Raw genomic sequence first — 18056 nt, 5'->3', positions numbered from 1 at the left:
ACCAGGAATATATTCAGACAAAAGACACTTTTCCATCATAAATTCTTTTAATATTCCATCAAAATCATGAGAAAATACAGAAAAATGTTCCAAACATTGACTTCCCTTTCTAGATGTAACTTTTCAGTTGACTTTGTGGAAGCTGTTTGTTATTTGCTACAGACCAAACCTGAGTCTGAACTGCTGCTCTAAGTTAGCTCGTTTTCATGTCATTTATTACAGTTTCCTGTTTATCTGAGTCATTTTAACTGATATTTAAATGTGATGAAGTTGTTGATAGATGACACCTTCATTTCTCTGAACAATTCACCAGAAACTAAAATACAACCTTCCTTTAAGCACTATTTGGTAGAAGTACACAAAAAGAAATAAAAAAGATAAAGCATGTTTGTAGTTACATTACTAAACAGTTAAATCAATGCACAGATCAGAAACAGAAATATTCAGAATTTTATGTTTTTCTCACAGATCCAGTTTTTGTTGTTTACTACATACTGTCGTGTCCATTTCCCGTCAGCACTTAAGGACACTGCATCGCTGTAGCCGTCCGGATCTTTTGAAATCCTCTCATCCCAGAACCTGTGATAAAACATTCTGTTTACCTCTGGTCTAAATTCAGTTCATAAACTGGTCTGAATTATGATGTTACAAACATTTTCTGTATTTTTTAAAGGATTTCACACATTTACAATCAGACTCAGCCATAAAGAATGAATTTAGTAACGTTGTAAAAGAAACAAAGTCTTACGTTTCTGTCAGTGGTGATCCATCCACCCATTTCCATTCAGGTTTCGGTAATGACCATAAATTAATCAAACCGATCCAGGATTCTGCTTTCTGATTCAATGCAGAAACAAACTCCTAGTAAACAAAAGAAAATGTTCTTTCTTAATACATTCTCTCCATCTTGGTTTCCTTTCACCCTAAATGTCCAGTAAAATAATGCCTGGTCTTTAGGATTCATCTGTTCTGGATAATTGTCCTAAAAACTGAGAGAAAGTTCATCTGAGGAACAAAATCTGACTTTCTTTGATGCAGATTTCTGTTCATTTAGTTTTTGCTTCTTGTTTTGTCTTCAGGGCCAACAGTCCATTTCTACTGAATCCCAGTTTAGCCTATTTGGAATTGAAGACATTAGAAGTGGGAAAAAGAGTTTCTGTGTTCCATCACAACGTTTCTTTGAAATGTTGCTGAAAGACAAACATGAAATCTGAGTTGTTGAGGAGAATTTCAGCTGGAATCCATCAGCATCCAGACAACAGCAGCACACATACAGGTGGAGAATCCAAGACACAAGAAGCTGGAAGGAACTAGTGTGAACACACCCACCTGTTCCTCTTTGCTGTTCACCACCACCAGATCAGATCCTTCATCCTGACAGAAACTCCTGCTGTCCATCCAATATTTCTTCTCAGTAGATTTATAGTAGCAGCTGCTTCCAAATCTCTTCCATCCTTCAGGACACCGATTACCTTCATAGACTGAGATACAAAAATCCTGCAGGGTTTACTTTCTGGTTTCATCTGTATTTTCTACTAAAACTTTCCAGTTCAGTTCAAAGGTAAACATGATCCAAACAAACTGATATCATCCATTAGTTTTCAGTCTTTTCTCACCTTCAGTCTGATTTTTCAGCTGTTTTATTTCATCCCAAAGAGTTTTGTTGATGCCTGAAAGACAGTAGAAGTCCATTTCTTATTGATTTGTACTTAAATGAACAATCACATGGCCTTCAACAGATACCAAGCAATCTTCACTTTAGTGGGGGGGTTGGTCATGATGCAGAGGTGGAGCAGTTTAGGCAGGTTTGATTCCCAATCTGCCTGCACATGTGTTCAAGTGTCCTTTGGCAAAACACTGTCGTGCTGCAGTCATTAAGGGGAATGTGCGCTCACTGGCCAACAAGACCTAACGACGCTAATGAACACCCAGGAGTTTCAGGAATGCAGCCTACTGAGCTCCACTGAGACGTGGCTGCACTCCCACATCCGAGACTGCAGCAGCGCGGTTCATCCCCGGTGGTCAAACAGCCCCCCCCCAGCCCCCCCCCCCCCCCCCCCCCCCAGCATAGGGGCCAGGTCACCCCAGCCCAGGGACCCCATCCCCGGGAGCGCCGACACCCCAGGCCCAGCACCACCCACCCCACACAGAGAGAGAGAGGAGCCAAAAAGCGCCCCCCCCCCGGAGCAACCCCAGGCCCCCACCCCCAAGCCCGGTTAGCCGGGTTTTGGATGTCCGGCGTCTGGGTCATGGATTCCACATCCTGGTTGATTGGGAGGGTTACGGTCCTGAGATCTCCCGCTCTCTCATTTTGGACCCGTCCCTTATTGAGGACTTCTACAGGGCCCAACCGGATTCGCCAACCTGGACCGCCTGGAGGCGGTCGTTGAGGGGGGGTACTGTCATGGTGCGTCTGGCAACCCCCCCCCCCGCTTGGCCTCTGATTCGTCTCAGCTGCGTCCACCCAACTCATCATGCCTACAGACCTTCATAAGGAGCTCCAGGATCAGTATTCTTTGCCAGTTCGTTGCGCCAGATGGTGCTTAGTCTGGTCATCATAGTAATTCTAGTTCCATGCATGTGCTCTCGCCTAATTTGCATTTTGCCTTCTTGTCGTCAGGATTATCAAACCACGAGTGGACACCTGAGTCTCCAGACTATACGAGCAGTATTACTTCACGGAAGCTACCTACCACGCCACAAAGCTTCGTCCAACCTCCAGCCACGTCACGAGCCATCACAGAACCTCAAGCCTTGCCGCAAGCCCAATACCACTTCAAGCTCTGCCACAAACCTAACCACACCGGAGACATTAAAATCCATTACTTACCTCATCAATTACCTGTGTCTTCCTTCTGGGTTCCAGCGTCTGGGTCTGTTAGCCTAGCAAGTCATGACAAATACTCCAGATATCTCACCATGTCTTGTTTGGGAAACAGCAAAAGCAGTGATGAGAGGGAAAATCATTTCTTACTCAACTCATAAAAAATGCAAAGAGAAAGCAAATTTACCCGTTCACATTTCTAATTCCGAACTCTTGTGATCTACAGTGTGACCGTGAAACGACCCAAAATTGACCCGCATGCGCAGAAGAGTACTCAACGGTGAACGACGTCACTTGTTGTTTGCGGAAGTAGCTAACGTTAACAATGGATGCCAACAACAGTGTTGTCAACAGCGGAGCTCTTTTTGCATTATTACATTTATTTTCCCTAAGGAGCCAGCACAATAACAATCTTCTCATTTTTAAGAAGGTATTGGAGCCAGGATCATCTGCACCCACTGTTGTGGAATGGGAATGTTTGTGTGTTGAGGGCGCGCGCGCGCGCCTTTGTGTAAGAGACAGGAGAAGAGCGCGTGTAGCGGGAGAGAATGGGGGGGGGGCAGTGTGGGCGCGCATTCATGTTGTGTGTTACGGAGGAAGGACAACGGTAATAAAAGAAGGTTTCCCCCAGAATAAATGCTATGGACTCTTTTATTAACCCGAGAATCTAAGGGTCCAAACGGGGAGGAGGAGGATCTGCCTTCGGTCCCCCGTGCTTCTGACCACGGTCAGAAAGGGGAGAAAGAAAGAAAAAGAATCGCGGGAAATGTTCAACACCACGCTCTGCCATTTAGCTGGAAATTTTTCAAAAACCGCCCGGTTGCGATAAGAGCCCTGGAGTTTGGCCTGAATAGAGCTGTCACCCCAAATATTAATGAAATCGGTGACCTCGCTTCCCTTCCACTGACTGGTATCTGATGCATCGTCCGCCATGGTTGATGTTTACATTCACGTTCCCGCCTATTTAAACGCAGAACGTTTGTTGCGTATCGATGACGTACGATTCGGATTCAGGTGGCCTGGCCGGTCAGACGGCGGTCGCAATTGAAAAGATCGGATACGTTTCGGATTCAGGACGGCATACCCAAGTGGCCTGGGTCGCATTTGAAAAGATCGGATCTGTGTCGTTCAGACTGTCATGAAAAGATCGGAATTGGGTCGCACAGGGGCAAAAAAATCGGAATTGGGTCGTTTCAGCCTGCAGTGTGAACGTAGCCTTAGAAGATTTCTCAAAGACTTCAAAGGTTTCACCAAAGAACAAATGAAGCTTCTGACCTTGAAGAGAGAAATGCAACAGAAACCTTCATTTTTAAGCAAGCACAAGGAGAAGCCTGTACAAGAGAAATACAGAAAATAAGAACCCAAAGAGAAAGTACTATAGCTAAGAACAACAGACTTAGACAGCTGAACACCTTTCAAGACATCAAAATGTTCTCAGAGTAGGAGGAAGATTTTTACAATCAGCTCTACATTATGAAGTCAAACACCCTGCAATCTTTCCCAAAGATTCGATGTGTCAGCTTTACTGGCTAAATACTATCATGCCTAGTCATCTACAGCCCCAAGGCAGAGGCATGACCACAAATGTATTACATGAAAATGGAATCTGGATTGTAGGATGTGGAAATGTTGTTTCGTCACACATCTATCACTGTGTGAAATGTATTGAAGGAATTTATATTTTTTGGTAATTTCATTAGGGCGTGTCAGTCTTAAATTTTTATTACAGTGAAGATAAGTCATTTGCTGAAGTGTGTGCTTTAACATCCTTTCAACTCTGAAGTTGCTTCCTATAGTTGCATATGTGAGAGGTGTCAGGAATGCAGCTACAATCTCAACCCCCCGTTCAGGAGAAAACAGTCTTTGATCTTCTGAGGCCATTTGGTTGTAGGTCTGACTTGGATCATAAATCAATCATCTTTGATACTGATTTCCATCCCTGGGAATCGCCACAGGCATCTGCTCCCGTGTGAAGAACAAAGCTCTAGGATCGACTTCCTGCGGTGACAGTTCCTGCCACCCATGGGGATTCCGTACCGTGTCCATCTGTGAGGTTCCCCCCAGAGACCAGATGCTGTGATTCTAAGGATGGGCTGAAGGAAGTAGGCGGGCTCGTCTGTCAGCCAATCTCTAGCGACCAGAGGCGGAGATTCGGCGGCCATCTTGCTCCCGGGGGAGGATGTTCTGACCACATGCTTAAAAGTCTGAACTCAAGGAACTTTTCTGTGTCTCCAGACAAGCTGCATGTGAATTCGGAATGTAACCTCTTGCGTATTGCAGGCCTTGGTTTTGGACACCCAGATCGATCTGTTTTATTCTGTTTTATTATCTTTTACTTTTTAGAAATATTGTTAGGGAATAAATTTGTTAAACTTAATCCGGCCGAATCCCGTGGTTTTCTTCTTCTCGACCTTTTTGAACATGCAACAAGGAAAGTAATCTCAAAGCGAAAGATTATATTTTCCAACAGTATAAAATACAGAAAGGCTACAAACATTCAACGGATGGTAGATTTGCCAGAAGTTAGAACAGTAACAGCCCCTCCACTACTTCACAGTGAAAGAAGGAAGAAAAGAATCAAAAGATACAGACTGTTGTTCACATGCTTATGTTCACGAGCTGTGCACATTGAAACATTAGACGATTTAACAGCAGAGGCCTTCATTGACGCCCTTCACGCTCTCATTGCAATAAGACGTCCCGTCCGACAAGTCAAATGCGACCAAGGAACAAACTTCATGGGCGCCAGAAGAGAGTTTTGCAGTTAATGAAAGGCATGGACCAAGAACGCCAAAAAGCTATCGGTTGTGAATTTGTGTTGAATGTCCCAGCAGCCAGCCACATGGGAGTTGTATAGGAACGCCAAATTCGAACAGTGCGAAACATCCTAACAGCAATGCTAGACAAACGTTCAAACCGACTGGATACTACAAGGTTGAGAACGTTTCTTTATTAAACAATGGCAATCATCAAAGCAGACCATTAACAGTTAAACATCTCAATGATCCCACTGGTCCAGAACCACTTACGCCAAGTTACATATTAACTATGAGGTCCTCAATTATTCTTTCTCCTCCTGGTCAGTTCTCCAAAGAAGATTTGTACTTGAACAAAAGATGGAAAAGAGTTCAGTTTCTTGGAAATGAGTCCCATCAGAGATGGAAGTGAGAATATCTGTCAAATCTCCAACAACAACAAAAATGGCAGAAAGCCTTACGTAACCTTTAAGTAAACGACGTTGTGATCCTGCAAGAAGACAATGCACCAAGATGTAGATGGAAACTCGCTTGTGTAATGGAAACATTTCAGAGCACAGATGGAAACACAGAGGGCCAACTTTATCCTTGAGTAACTCTATAGTGTGTATTGATGTACAGTCCCTCCACAATCTCACATGCATTTTTGTTATAATTGTAGCAGAAAAAGCTGGAAGTTGCAGCTTTTCTTTTCTAATAGATGTCGGTGGTGCAGTGGTTAGCGCTCTTGCCTCACAGCAAGAAGGCCCCCAGTTCAAGTCCCCGGCTGGGGGACCTGAAACAGTACATCAGTGGGGGACCTTTCTGTGTGGAGTTTGCATGTTCTTCCCGTGCATGCTGGGGTTCTCTCCAGTGACTCCGGCTTCCTTCCACTGTCCAAAAACATGTTTCATAGGTCAATTGGTTACTCCAAATTGTCCATAGGTGTGGCTGTGAGAGTGAATGGGTGTGTGATGTGTGTGACTCTGTGACAGACTGGCGACCTGTCCAGGGTGTCCCCTGCCTTCGCCCATAAGTGGCTGGGATAGGCTCCAGCAGCAGCCCCGTGACCCCGAAAAAGATAAAATAAAAAATGTAAAAAAACAGAAGAAGATTGTGGGAGAAAAAGCTGGAAGCTGCAGCTGTTTTTTCTAAAAGATGTAATAAAAAAGGGGTCATGCAAACCAACAGTTTTTTTAACCCTTTGCTATCTTAGATGACCCCCCCCCCTTCCATTGACGTGTTCTCCATACCATGACAAAGGTGGATAAAGGTGGAAAGATTTCATGTAATCCATGGACACCAGTGAAGACCACAAATCATTGAAGAAAAAAGGTTCAGAGCACTGTCTAGTGGGTCTAGATGACCCAACTCCCAATGTTAAAGTGCCTAGGATAGACCAAGGGTTACCTGATGTGTCTTTTCTCTGATTGATTGATCTGTTCTCTGTTGTCACCCACTGTTTGTGTGTTTGTATCTTGAGCCTAACGCTGACGATGCAACAACCCAATTTCCTAAGATGGGATCAATAAAGTATCTTTATATTATCTTTAATAAAAATTAAGTTAGTTTTCGGTAATAATTTTCGACTAAATTATTTGACATTTTATCCTGCTAGTTGTTTTTCCCTCCAGTTTATTAACATGTAATTTTATGTAACCTCACAAAAAAACCAAATATATTCTTTCATTCTTTTTTTAAATATTTATTTTAATGTTGGTGCAAAAGGAACTGTAATTTTTGAACAATATGATCACAATATGTTTGATTAATTTTACACACAAAAAGACTAACATTATATTTATTTATGTTTTCTGTAGGTCCACAAAAAGTGAACATGTTGAAGTTTTATCAGTTTTTCTTTTGTCTTAATCAAAGATGAATTCTTTGAAAGTTTTAACAAAAAACACCCCCGGGGCCTTGCCACCGAGGAGCTCGTTGACTACCTCAGTGACTTCAGCCCGGGTAATAGACAGCCCCACCCCAAAGTCCTCACTCTCCGCTTCTTCAAAAGAAGGCGTGTCAGTGGGATTGAGGAGATCCTCGAAGTACTCCTTCCACCGCCCGACAATGTCCTCAGTCGAAGTCAACAGCTCCCCACCTGCACTGAAAATGGTGCCTGTGGAGAACTGCTTTCCCCTCCTGAGTCGCCGGATGGTTTGCCAGAATTTCTTCGAAGCCAACCGATAGTCCTTCTCCATGGCCTCACCGAACTCCTCCCAGGACCGAGTTTTCGCCTCCGCAACAGTCCGGGCCGCAGCTCGCTTAGACTGCCGGTATCTGTCAGCTGCCTCTGGAGTCCCGCAGGCCAGCCAGGCCTGGTAGGACTCCTTCTTCAGCTTGACGGCATCCCTTACTTCCGGTGTCCACCACCGGGTTCGGGGGTTACCGCCGCGACAGGCACCAGAGACCTTGCGACCACAGCTCCGAGCAGCAGCAGAGACAATGGAGGTGGAAAACATGGTCCACTCGGACTCAATGTCCCCAACCTCCCTCGGTACCTGTTTGAAGTTCTCAGGGGTGTGGTAGTTAAAGACTGCCCTGACGGAGGGCTCAGCCAGACGTTCCCAGCAGACCCTCACAGTACGTTTGGGTCTTCCAAATCTTTCCGGCCTCCTTCCCCGCCAGCGAATCCAACTCACCACCAGGTAGTGATCGGTGGACAGCTCCGCCCCTCTCTTCACCCGGGTGTCCAAAACACAGGGGCGAAGGTCACCTGAAACAACTACAAAGTCGATCATTGACCTCCTGCCTAGGGCGTCCTGATGCCAGGTGTATTGATGGACACCCTTGTGCCCTAGGGTGTCCTGATGCCAGGTGTATTGATGGACACCCTTGTGCTCGAACATGGTGTTCGTTATGGACAAACTATGACGAGCACAGAAGTCCAATAACAAAACACCACTCGGGTTCAGATCAGGGGGGGCGTTCCTACCAATCACACCCCTCCAGGTGCCACTGTCATTGCCCACGTGGGCCTTGAAGTCCCCCAGGAAGACAATGGAGTCCCCCGTTGGGGCACTTTCCAGTACCCTTTCGAGAGACACCAAGAAGGCCTGGTACTCCGAACTGCTGTTCGGCCCGTAAGCCGAAACCACAGTTAGAGACCTGTCCCCCACCTGGAGGCGGAGGGACATGACCCTCTCATCCACCGGGGTGAACTCAACACTTGGCGGCTGAGCTGGGGGCTCACGAGTAAGCCCACGCCAGCCCGCCGCCTCTCACCTTGGGCAACTCCAGAGTGGTAGAGAGTCCAACCCCTCTCTAAGGACTGAGTTCTTAAGTTTAACATATAAAATAATCCAGACGTTCTTAGAAAAGTGTTTCAGTTAGAAAGATGACTTTGACCAAACTCTGGGATGTTTGGCTGTTAATAAACAAAAACCTTGAAGGAGAACTAAACTGTTGACCTCTGACCTCTGATTTTATCAAGAAGACTTAAAAACTGGTTGATGTGTGTTCGTTGGGGTTTCAAGACGTTTAACAAGGAAGACTCATTGTAAGCTGAGACGCTGTCACTTTAACCCAATGCATCATGGGAGATGTAGTGATGGCAGATAGACTCTCTTCTCTGAGCTTCATTGTTTTGTTCACTTGTTCCACGGTCTGACATCGGATTCTGCGGAAAGCTACACCGCTAAAGACGAGCTTTAGCTGGTATTTCTGTTGGAACTGAGAGACTTTATGAGCAGAATCTGAACAAGGAAGTGAAGACTTTAACCACTTCTGATTGGTCAGACTGATGACGTGTGATTAAGCCTCTAAGAATGATTGGTGGAGACAGTTAAAGGGGCGGGACTTTTCCTAAAATAGAGCTCATGCTGCAGCTAAATCGCGGTACTGTCATTCTTATAAAAATGTCTTTAATATAATCAAATAAACACAAAGCAAAAAGTGTTTTATGATCTTTTATATTCTTAACTATTCAGTGTTTTATCAGGGCCTGTTTGGATGAACACAGAGCTGAAATCCTGGAGATGGAAATATTTTTAGATCAGTTAATGGGTCATTTCCCACGGCACACCTGAACATCTCCCACACCGGCTGACAAACACTGGTCTAGACATCAGCAGCTGACCAGCAGAAGAAGCAAAGTCAGGACGGCATGAATGAGTCAGCAGACCATGTGACTAAGCTATTTTGACTAAAATTTTGGATATTTTGCAGGTAAGCTGGCTGAAATCAACACACAAATGATTTGTGACAGTAAGGATGTGTCTTAAGTGTTTCAGAGAGGAACATCAGTGAAGTTAATATGTTGATATGACTCGGACGCCACGTTTTGTTGACAAGATGGCGGATGTGGATCAGTAGTGAGCAGTTTAACTCACATTAGAAATGTTTCAGTCCAGTGTAAGCTAGAAGGAAATAAGCTGTGCTTTTTGTAAAAGTATTATAAGTTCTTATGTTGGAATTTCAAGTGATGGCCAATGGAGTAGAATGCATTTTGTGATTTTTGTTCATTCATAAAATCAGTGAAACAGTGCAGAACTGTGCTGGCACTGTGTAATGTTTTTGAGAGATATTGATAAAGAGTTATGTTTTGTGTTTGGCTGCAACTAGTGTATTGTGTGTGTTTATAGTGCAAGGTTATGAGAATACATCAGAAGATGACCAACAGAAGAAGGAAAGTCAGAACGGCATGAAAGAGTCAATAGAATCTGTGCTAAGTGGGTTCTTTTGACTGAAATTTTGTAGCTTTTTCAAAATTAAATATGTTGCAGTGAGAGTGAGTTGGCTCATCATTCTTATCAGTGTAACATGTTCAAGCTGGTTAATTCAACCAAGAACTCCGAAGAGTTTTCACGGCGTTACATGGAAAGAAAGAGATTAAAATGCGCCTGTTCTCCAGAAACCGTGTTGCAGCTTTGTCATTGAGGAGTAATGAGTAGTCTGGATGTCAGTATAGAAAATTAGAACTCAGTAGAAAATATGCAAGATGTGTAAAAGAAGTTTTACCTGAAAGTTCAGTCTGCAGGTGATTCTTTCTGGTTTCTGTTTGATTGTTTTCCAAAGACAGCAGATGATCTGTAACAGAATCACTTTGATATGAATCAAAAGAAGTTATTTCATGATTTCTGTAAGACATTGTTGTCATGGTAACAATAAAAATACTGTTAGTGTTTTTTTCTTCTGTATCTAAAAGAAAACTGACTTAACAAAAACAAAAACATTTAAAAACCACAAAAATATAAAATGACCTAAAAACTGAATATGAGATGTTAGAAATAAAATGTTCAATTCTTACAGCGAGTCATGAGTCCAGCCAGAATCAGGAAACAGAAAACTCCCAGAGAAAACTTGAAAACTCTGAAACAGTTTCTTCTCTCAGCTTGAAGATTCTTCTGCTTCTGATTTCCTAAAAAGCAGATTTCGTTTATTTCCAGAATTCTATTCAAACCGTTGTCATGCATGCTACAATTTCTTCCTGACTGAACAGTATTGCAGCAATGTCTTTTTCTAGAAGGACAAAAAGGGAAGTTCTTTATGTGAACATGATGATTATTTAGAATCTACATTTCCAAATGTCATTGTTTCACTAAATAATCCAAATATCAGAGAAATAACAGTGATTTGGTCCAAATGATTTGAAATAATATTGTAGTATTTAGTCTGAAGTTTTTCTGCTCACCAGTTTGTTGTAATCCATGATCAGAGTGCTGCTCTTCATCATCTAACATCTCCACCTCACTTTGTTCTCTTCCATCTGGATGAAGATTTCTGCTAAATTTCACTCTCCAATCTGCTGCAGCTTCAGTTTGTGTGGACATCTTTAGAGATCAAACTAACTGAGCAGACTTCACTGTTTCCTGATGAAAGCAGTCAGCTCTGAACTGCAAACATTCAGGAAGTAGCAGCAGAACAAACTCCACTCATGTCATTCACTCTTTCATGCACTGATGCTGCAGAGAGACTCCCATTCAATTCAATGCAACCACTGGAAGAACTTCAACACAAACATTCAGTTATTATCAATTTCATGCAGAAAATAACTGTCTAAATACAAGAAAAAGGATTTATTTTTAGATTATATGGTCTAAAAAACAAGTGAAATTATCTGCCAGTGCAGTAAGATAATTTCACTTGATAAGATATTAAAATCAGAAAAAATATCTTGGCTTTCAGAAAGAGAAAAAACAACTCAAAATTAGTGGTAAAATACTCATTTCAATTACTATCTTTAAGTAAAACAATCTGAAAAGTAGTTTATAAATTCTTCTTTAACTGCTGTTTATTACTCACTTTGAGTAAAAAGATCCTAAAACCTAAAAAGAACCGTAAGAAGATATTATTTTAATTCAAGAGTTATTATGCTAGAATTAAGACTTATAGTGTAATTACCAGCTTTTGTAGCTCAAACCAAGACGAAAAATAAAATCATACAGAATTAGTACTCTTAATATTTATTGAAATAGCTTTTTTCAAAATTGCTTTGAATACACTGCTGCTTCTAAAAATAAAAAGAACTGCTTGAAGCATTTCAACATAAAAATTAACATAGATTTACAGCTAAATCTAAATGAACCCTGATGCAGGCCATACTAGTAAATAATCTGAGGTTGAGATAAACAAAAAAATAGTGATACGAGCAGCTGAATTCTGAACCAGTTGAAGTTTATGGAGGATTGTCTGGGGGAGACCAAATAGAAGAGAGTTTCAGTAGTCCAGGTGGGAAGTAAAAAGACTGTGTACCAGTACAGCAGTGGACTGAGGAGTGAGGGAGGACATGAGACGTTGCATGTTGCGTAGATGGAAGTAGGCTGAGCGGGTGATGTTGTTTATGTGAGAAGTGAAAGAGAGACTACTGTCGAGGATGACGCCCAAACTCTTTACCTGAGGGGAGGGAGAGATGGTGGAGCCGTCAATGTAAAGAGAGAAATGGTTGGTCTGGTTCAGGGTGGATTTGGTGCCTATCAGAAGAAATTCAGTGTTATTGCTATTGAGTTTTAAAAGGTTTGAGGTGAACCAGGATTTGACTTCATTGATGCAGTCAACCAGCGCTAATGGAGGCAATGTGGAGTTGGGTTGGCTGGAAAGATAGAGCTGGGTGTCATCTGCATAGCAATGAAAAGGGATGTGGTGTTTTTGGAAAATATGACCAAGCGGAAGAAGGTGGGCAGAAGCTGAGCAGATACTGTTTTCTGAAGAATTTTTGAAATGAATGGAAGGTTGGAAATGGGACGGTAATTATTGAGGTCTGTGGGATTTGAACCCAATTTTTTTATGTATGGGAGTAAAAGCACCAGTTTTCAGTGCAGGAGGAACTACCGTAAATTCCGGACTACAAAGCGCACCCGATAACAAGCCGCACCCACCCATTTTCACGTGTTTAACTACTTTTAAACATACACAAGCCGCATCGGAGTAAGAGCCGCATGAATTAGGCAATATGGTGAACCTGACAAGTCACGTCTTGACTCCCAAAGTAAGTGTGATTCATTAGCACACTGTGGGAGGAGTCGGCCTTGCCTCAGGCTCATGCATTTGAGTATACCCACACCTGGCTGGCTCCCTGTACCCCAAAGAATAGACTTCAAAGCAGCTCTGCTTGTGTACAAGTCTCTCCATGGCCGAGCACCAAAGTACATCTCTGACATGTTAGTGCCATATGAACCATCTCGTACTCTGAGGACCTCAGGGGCCGGCCTCCTGTTGATACCCAGAGTCAGAACTAAACAAGGGGAATCAGCGTTTCAATATTCTGCAGCTAAAATCTGGAACAGCCTCCCTGAAGTCGTAAGACAGGCCTCTTCTGTGTTCATGTTCAAATCTAGACTTAAAACATTTCTGTTTAGCCGTGTATATGACTGAAAGGTCCTATCTGCACTTTTCTTTCCTTTCCTTCCTTTCTTTTTAAATCAATTTTCAATTTTTTTCTTTTCTTTTAAAGTAAATTTTACGTTGATTATTTCTATGATGTATTGTGATTTTAATGCATTTTCTGTTTTGTGAAGCACCTTGAATTACTTTGTGTACGAATTGTGCTATACAAATAAACTTGCCTTGCCTTGCCTTACCTGCTAAACAGCATGCACATCTATTCTGTTCACAAGTTCCTGTCACGGTGCCTGGCGGTCTCCTCCCCCCTCCAGCTCTGCCCTAATGTTCCTGATTGCCACCAGCTGCCATCACTCTCCTGATCATCTTCTGTGGATTCAAAAGGAGATCAACGCCACTACTCGACGCCAGTTTGTTACCCCTTATGGTGACTGCTCTGGTTCTAGCCTCGTTACAGCTTTGTTCCAAGTCTCTGGCTCTAACTAATTCTTTGCTCCCTGTCTCAGGATCCTACCGCTCACGAGTGACGGCAGCACGGACCTTCCATTCTACGCCTCAGGAGCACGGAAACTCTCGGCAGCCGCTAACCGCTTCAAGACCCTCCAGCCACGCCACAGCCACGTCTAACCTGGACACTCCTCAAACCAGCCATCTTCACATCTGGAGCAAACAATAAATCCATTCTCATCCTCCACTTACCTGTCTTCCTTCTGGGTTGCAGCATCTGGGTTCCTCATCCTTGTGAAATCATGACAGAACAAACTGGCCAACTTCCGGACCCAGCTGATCCAGAGGGACTTCGTTTTGCCGTCAGCCAGCAAGGCATCGCCCTGGGCCGCCAAGCCGACGCTCTGTCGCAAGTATCCTCTGCCCAACAGGAACTTTTTCGGCGCCTGGATGGTCTAACGCAAACTTTGATGAATTTAACTGTCCAGGGGGCTACCCCCGCACCATCACCTCCCGCTTCCAGCATCGCCGCAGTTTCCGCTTCCGGTCCGTCACCTGAAAACTACCGACTGCAGCCGGAACCATTCTTCGGCGACGTCGAAGCTTGTGGAGGGTTCCTGCTGCAATGTAGTCTCCTGTTCCAGCAAGCCCCGAGGTATTATGACTCCGACCTCAGCAAGATTACCCTGATCATAAACTCACTCCGCAATAAAGCGCTGCAGTGGGCTCAGGCTTTCCTGGCCGCCAATCCTGTCACCCACCTATCGTACGAGCACTTCATTAATGAATTCAGGCTGGTTTTTGACCAACCCCGTAAGCGGGAGGAAGCCTCACGAAAGCTTCTGGCTCTTAAGCAGCGAAGTCGCTCAGTGAGCGACCACGTCATAGACTTCAGAATCCTGGCGGTGGAAGCCGGCTGGACGGATCCAGCATTGAGAGGGGTCTTCTATCAGTCTTTAAATGAAGTCATTAAGGACCACCTGTGTTCGCAACCAGAAACCCACTCTTTTGAGGAGCTCGTCACGGCGGCTCTCCGTTCGGACACCCGCTTACGTGAACGACAGCATGAAAGACCTCAGCCTCCACGCAGAAGTCCTGCTAATCCACCACAAGGTACGGCGGCACACATTTCTCCTATAACCCAGTCTGAAACCTCTCGCAGTCAGACCGACGAGCCCATGCAGATTGGACACTCCAAGCTTTCCGCAGAGGAGAGGCAGCGACGCCGGATCGAAGGGGCATGCTTTTACTGCGGAAAACCAGGACACCAGGTACACCAATGTAGCCTGCGTTTAAACTCCAAAACCCCCCGCTAGAGGACAGGCCGCGGGCGGGTCAAGTCTTGTCATCTTCTAAAGATTTTCTCCGCATTCCTGTCAAGTTAAGTCATGTTTCTGAAACTCTGGATCTCCACGCTTTGATTGACTCCGGCGCTGAACAGAATCTTATAGATCACAGCCTAGTTACTCGCCTGTCCCTGCCTACAGAGTCCCTTCCTTCCCCTATTAGAGCCGCTGGGTTGGGGGGTCAACACCTTTCGGTGATTACTCACCGTACGGAACCGGTGTTATTAATTACTTCTGGTAATCATAGAGAACTCGCCCGGTTCTTCGTAACTCAAACCCCCCAGAACCCCATTATTCTGGGGTACTCTTGGCTTCGTCACCACAACCCGCAATTTGATTGGGTCCATCGTCGTATTATTGGTTGGAGCGAGTTCTGCCTCGCTAACTGTTTGCAATCCGCTGTTCCACCCGCTAATTCTGCCTCCGTTAAATCTCCTGAGGAGATCGATCTGTCTAACGTGCCTAGTTGCTACCACGATCTTCACACCGTTTTCAGCAAAGTTAAGGCTGGTGCCTTACCTCCCCACCGGCCTTACGACTGTTCAATCACTTTATTGGACGGCGCTCCTCTCCCTAAAAGTAGGCTGTTCAATCTCTCTGGCCCCGAGAAAGCCGCTATGGAGGTTTACATTCAAGAGGCACTTTCCTCGGGGCACATTCGTCCTTCTTCCTCCCCTGTCGGTGCAGGGTTTTTTTTTGTCGAGAAGAAGGACAAAACCCTCCGACCGTGCGTAGATTATCGAGAACTAAATCAGATCACGGTAAAAGACAAGTATTCCCTTCCGCTCATCAGCTCTGTCTTTGACTCGATTCAGGAGGCCCGTATCTTTTCCAAGCTTGACCTACGAAATGCTTATCATCTCGTACGGGTCAAGGAGGGTGATGAATGGAAAACCGCTTTCAAAACTCCTCTCGGTCATTATGAGTATCTCGTCATGCCATTCGGGTTAACAAACGCTCCTGCCGTGTTCCAGCGCCTCATAAACGACGTTCTACGGGACTTTATCGACCGCTTCGTTTTTGTCTACCTTGACGACATACTGATCTACTCTAAACATCCTGATCAGCACAGAAACCACGTTCGTCAGGTACTCCAACGATTGTCTGAAAAACAGCTTTTTGTCAAAGCCGAAAAATGTCTGTTTCATTCCACCGTCGTCCCCTTCTTAGGGTACATCTTCGAGGCAGGTAGCATTCGACCCGACCCCGCTAAAATCGAGGCTGTCTCCAAGTGGGAACCCCCTACCACGCGTAAGAAACTTCAGCAATTTTTAGGGTTCGCTAATTTCTATAGGCGGTTTATTAGAAATTACAGCTCCATCGCGGCTCCCCTCACGCGACTCACTTCCACTGTTCGGGCCTACCAATGGAACTCGGATGCCCAAGAAGCTTTTGACACTCTCAAGAACCTCTTCGTTACAGCCCCCATACTAATACAACCCGACCCAGCTAGACAATTCGTGGTCGAGGTTGACGCCTCCGACTCAGGCGTCGGGGCAGTATTATCTCAGCGGGAAGAGTCCTCCAACAAATTGAAGCCCTGCGCTTTCTTTTCTAAGAAACTGACCCCTGCTGAGCGCAACTATGATGTGGGCAACCGTGAACTTCTCGCTCTTAAATTAGCATTGGAAGAATGGCGACACTGGCTGGAGGGTGCGGTTCATCCATTTATTGTCTGGACTGATCACAGGAACCTTTCATATCTTCGCTCCGCCAAGAGACTGAATTCCCGTCAAGCCCGCTGGTGCCTGTTCTTTGACCGTTTCAATTTCACCATAACCTACAGACCAGGAAGCCGCAATATTAAGCCCGACGCCCTCTCACGGAAGTACTGCTCCTCTGATGACCAGGACGGCACCACGAACCCCATCATTCCCTCCACCTGCATCGTTGGAAACGTTACCTGGGACATTGAGAATAAAGTGATGCAAGCTCAAGGTGAGGAACCCAATCACCCAGAACCTCCTGACGGAACACTTTATGTACCCCGATCTCTCAGGTCCGACGTCATCACGTGGGCCCACGCCTCACGTCTTGCCTGTCACGGCGGGGTCACCAGGACTCTCTGCCTCCTCCGTCGGCGTTTTTTCTGGCCCTCCATGACTAAGGACGTTAAGGAGTATGTGGCTGCCTGTACCACCTGCGCCCGCTCCAAGACCTCCAACTCACCACCGTCTGGTCTCCTCCATCCGCTGTCCACTCCCGGGCGTCCTTGGTCCCACATTGCCCTGGACTTTGTAACCGATCTCCCTCCTTCTCAGGGAAACACGGTCGTCCTCACCGTCATAGACCGCTTCTCTAAATTTGTCCTTTTCATCCCGCTCCCACAGTTGCCCACGGCCACCGAAACCACGGAGATCCTGGTCCAGCATGTATTCCGTCACCATGGTATTCCTGTGGACATTGTCTCGGATCGGGGCCCCCAGTTTGTCTCCCAGGTTTGGAAGGCTTTCTGTGGGGCCTTGGGGGCCACAGTCAGCCTGTCCTCAGGCTATCATCCCCAATCTAACGGCCAAGCTGAAAGAGCTAACCAGGAGCTCGAAACATCACTGCGTTGTCTCGCCGACCGGAACTCCTCTGACTGGTCCAGCTATCTGGTTTGGGCCGAATATGCGCACAACACTCACCCCTCTTCTGCCACAGGCCTGTCCCCGTTCGAGGCTGCTCTGGGGTTCCCGCCTCCGCTGTTTCCTTCCCACGAGTTAGACCTCGCTGTCCCCTCTGTTCAGGACCATCTCCGCCGATGCCAGAGCATCTGGCATCAGACCAAGGCTGCTCTGCTCCAGACTAAGGAGACCAATCGCCGTACGGCCAACCGTCATCGTGTGGTGGGTCCTACATATCACCCTGGTCAGAAAGTCTGGTTGTCATCCCGTAATATTCCTCTTCAGGCCACCTCCCGCAAGCTCGCCCCCCGCTTCATCG

At 45.3% G+C, this 18056-nt stretch overlaps 1 long non-coding RNA gene across 1 annotated transcript; it reads right to left on the bottom strand.

Moving 5' to 3' along the window:
• Positions 1–28: 28 nt before the first annotated feature.
• Positions 29–10580, bottom strand: LOC111948170 (uncharacterized). The gene is made up of 5 exons (XR_013658977.1): positions 10519–10580; positions 1617–1670; positions 1330–1481; positions 749–861; positions 29–579 (listed from the first exon to the last, which is right to left on the bottom strand). It is a non-coding gene; the product is annotated as an uncharacterized LOC111948170 (long non-coding RNA).
• Positions 10581–18056: the final 7476 nt, after the last annotated feature.

The sequence above is a fragment of the Oryzias latipes genome, chromosome 11 (genome assembly GCF_053564925.1).
Source record: "Oryzias latipes strain Hd-rR chromosome 11, Olatipes_Hd-rR_3.1".
NCBI lineage: Eukaryota > Metazoa > Chordata > Actinopteri > Beloniformes > Adrianichthyidae > Oryzias > Oryzias latipes.
This window is presented reverse-complemented; position numbering and strand designations above follow the sequence as displayed.